Here is a 4196-nt window from a genome sequence, read left to right on the forward strand (position 1 = left end):
CATGATGGCATGTATCACATTCGTAGCTGTGCAGGTGAACAAGCCTCTGATAGTGTGGCTGATGTGATTAGGTCCTATGATGGTGTCCCCTGAATAGAGATGTGGACACAGTTGGCAACAGGCTTTGTTGCAAGGATAGGTTCCTGGGTTAGTGTTTTCTTTCTGTGGTGTGTGGTTGCTGGTGAGTATTTGCTTCAGGTTTGGGGGCTGTCTGTAAGCAAGGACTGGCCTGTCTCCCAAGATCTGTGAGAGTGAGGGATTGTCCTTCAGGATAGGTTGTAGATCCTTGATGATGCACTGGAGAGGTTTTAGTTGGGGGCTGAAGGTGATGGCTAGTGGCATTCTGTTGGGCCTGTCCTGTAGTAGGTGACTTCTGGGTACTCTTCTGGCTCTGTCAATCTGTTTCTTCACTTCAGCAGGTGGGTATTGTAGTTGTAATAACACTTGATAGACATCTTGTAGGTCTTTGTCTCTGTCTGAGGGGTTGGAGCAAATGCCGTTGTATCTTAGAGCTTGGCTGTAGACAATGGATCGTGTGGTGTGGTCTGGATGAAAGATGGAAGGAATGTAGTTAAGTTTAGCCGTCAAGAGGTTTCCGGTATAGGGTGGTGTTTATGTGACCATCGCTTATTAGCACTAATAATACTGAAAACCTACTGACCGCTATACTTACCTACATGCCTCCAGCTTTCAGCCCCAACTAAAACCTCTCCAGCACATCATCAAGGATCTACAACCTATCCTGAAGGATGACCCCTCATTCTCACAGATCTTGGGAGACAGGCCAGTCTGTCCATATATCTGTTCAGGGGACACCATCATAGGACCTAATCACATCAACCACGCTATCAGAGGCTCGTTCACCTGCACATCTACCAATGTGATATATGCCATCATGTGCCAGCAATGCCCCTCTGCCATGTACATTGGTCAAACTGGACAGTCTCTACGTAAAAGAATAAATGGACACAAATCAGATGTCAAGAATTATAACATTCAAAAACCAGTTGGGGAACACTTCAATCTCCCTGGTCACTCGATTACAGACCTAAAAGTTGCAATATTACAACAAAAAAACTTCAAAAACAGACTCCAATGAGAGACTACTGAATTGGAATTAATTTTCAAACTAGACACCATTAAATTAGGCTTGAATAAAGACTGGGAGTGGATGGGTCATTACACAAAGTAAAACTATTTCCCCATGTTTATTTCCTCTCTCCCCCCCCGCCACCACTGTTACTCTCACCTTCTTGTCAACTGTTGGAAATGTGCCATCCTGATTATGACTACAAAAGGTTTTTTTCTCCTGCTGCTAATAGCCCACCTTTATTGATCACTCTCATTATAGTGTGTATGGCAACAGCCATTTTTTCATGTTCTCTGTGTGTATATATCTATCTTCCTACTGTATTTTCCACAGTATGCATCCGATGAAGTGAGCTGTAGCTTACAAAAGCTTATGCTCAAATAAATTTTAGTCTCTGAGGTGCCACAAGTACTCCTCATTCTTTTTGCTAATACAGACTAACACGGCTACCACTCTGAAACCTGTCCCCTTTGCTTGAGAAATTTTTGCTGCTGATGGTGGGGGGCAAATGTATTTAATTTGTTGTATAATTATCAAGTAGAATCACAGGCTAAAATTTTTTTAGATAGAAATGGGTTAAAGAAAAACTGTTGGAAACAGATTGCTAATCAGCCTTATGGGTCTAGGAGAACAGTACTTTCTCCTTACTAGAACACAGCCATGGTATAGAAATAGACTGAAGTCATAGAAGAGGGCTGCAACAATTGCTTTTACTGTATATTAAAACATTTCTGCAGTGATAACATCTGGGCCTACAGCTAAATTTGCCTTCAGATTATTTAAAAATGTTTCCACTTCTTAACAGTGAAAAGGTGCACTTACTATTTTGTGTCAGGAGTGATAATGGGAAAGAGAATTCAATGTCATGGGTCTGATTTTCATTAGATCAGGCCTGTAACTCAACATGCAAAAATGGGAGTATATTTGCATGTCTAATTTATGCCTATAATACCCTATTTTAATCTACAGTCATGGTAATCTGTGCACACAATTCATGTTATATGCATTCCTGCTTATTTTCAAACACAGATTTCTGACTCATGGGTAACTTTGCATGAAAATTAGATGTGTAAATGCACTCTGTTTTTCGTACGCATGTAGATGACTGGTCTTTTTCAAACCTTAGCTAGAGGAGGGATGTTCTTGTGGTTAAGACACTGAACTGGGAGTAGGAAGACGTGGGTTTTGTTTCTAGCTCTATCATAGGCTTCTTGCCTAGAGCTGTATGAAATTTTTCAGGCAAAATTCTTTTTCACTGAAAAATGCAGGTTCAGGCTGACTGTGGCATTTTGTGAATTTGTATCAATTTTGGCAAATTGTTGTGGTGGAAACAAACAAGCCATTTCAGAAGTGCCAGAACTGTTCACATAGATTTTTTCAGCCCAGAATCACAAGGTGATTTTGTTACCAGTCACCAAATGGCGGTGGTGCTCTTATACCCAGTGGTTAGGGCACTCACCTGGGATGTGGGAAATCCAAGTTCAAATCCCTGCTCTGGAGTACGGACTTGAACCCTGGTCTCCCTCCTCCCATCTGAGTGTCCTAACCCCAGGTTATTGGCTATTCTGGCTATCCCAGGGGAATGCCCTAGCCAGAGAGAGCCACCCACACACTCAGACCTCTCCTTCCCTTCCCCCGCTCTGTCTCTCCCTGAACAATTCCTGACAAGTTCTACGGCTTGTATTGGCAATTTGTGCAGGTGCTATGCTGTTCCTCCACATACCAGTGGCCGGCATCCAGCCCTCCTGCGGTGGGATCCGACATGGCTCAGGCCTTACCTATGTTTTGACCATGCCTACTGAACTGGACCCACTTATATAGGATAGGCATCCCCAGCCTCGTCTGAGAATCTTGCCTCAGGGCCTGCAGGGCTCCAGCTGGAGTGCGGGCATGGAGCTGCTCACTAGCCCTGGGGTGGCAGCAGTGCTTAGGCAACTTTGCAAATGCCAGCTGGTGAAAGCTTAGGCACAGATGGGCTTAGGTGGCAGCTGAGTTTTGAGACCATCAGTGGTGCCTAAATCAGGTGGATGTAGGCACTTACTTCTCCTTATGGATCTGGCCCTAACTCTATAGATGCCTCATTTTCCCCTTTGGTAGAACTGAGATAATAATACTTCCTCACCGCGCACGGGTGTTGTGAGGACAAGTTAATCATCTATCTACACATCTGCCAAGGTACAAATGCCTTGAGTTAAACCAGAGGTGGCCACCCTGTGGCTCCGGAGCCGCACATGGCTCTTCAGAGGTTAATAAGTGGCTCCTTGCGTAGGTGCTGTCTCCGAGGCTGGAGCTACAGATGCTAACTTTCCAGTGTGCTGTGGCGTGCTCACTGCTCAACCCCCTGCTCTGCCCCAGGCCCTGCCCCCACTCCACCCCTTCCCCCTAGACCCTTGCCCCTTCCCCTGAGCCTGCCATGCCCTCGCTCCTCCCCCCTCCCCACCAGAGCCTCCTGCGCACTGGAAAACAGCTGATTGATGTGGGAGGGAGAGAGGGGGAGGCGCTGATTGGCGGGGCTGCCAGTGGTTGGGAGGTGGCGGATGCGGGGCTGCTGACGTATTACTGTGGCTCTTTGGCAAAGTTCATTGGTAAATTCTGGCTCCTTCTCGGGCTCAGGCTGGCCACCCCTGAATTGAACCATAATTTCCAAAGGAAAAGAGATTTTTCAATGCAAACATGAGGATTTAACTAAATGGAGATTTACCTGAAGCCAGATGGCGTCTGCCTTCAACAGAGTTGCAAGTGAAATACAAGTATTTTGACTGTTTTGAAAATTGTACTGGGATTGTATTGGGGGAAAAGTGAAAAATAAACATTAGGTGAATCAGATCTGAGGGCTTTTCTGTCTTAAAAAAAAATATATATACATTTGTTAGAAAGAGGACTATGGTAATGCAACCTTAGGTGCCTTTTCGTTTGCGCCAGCAGCGTACCCACAGGGCAGTTAGACGGCAGGTCTTTGGTGTGCTCTGCAATTCACACCTGTGTCGTGCACTACAATGCAGTGTAGACACAGCCTTACATGCCAGTTACCATCGCGCAACCCAGCAAAGATTAAAAGTTGTGCTATGCACCTGGGAGTTAGAGAAATGAAGACATAAAAGAAACG

This window comes from Lepidochelys kempii, chromosome 1 (genome assembly GCF_965140285.1).
Source record: "Lepidochelys kempii isolate rLepKem1 chromosome 1, rLepKem1.hap1, whole genome shotgun sequence".
NCBI lineage: Eukaryota > Metazoa > Chordata > Testudines > Cheloniidae > Lepidochelys > Lepidochelys kempii.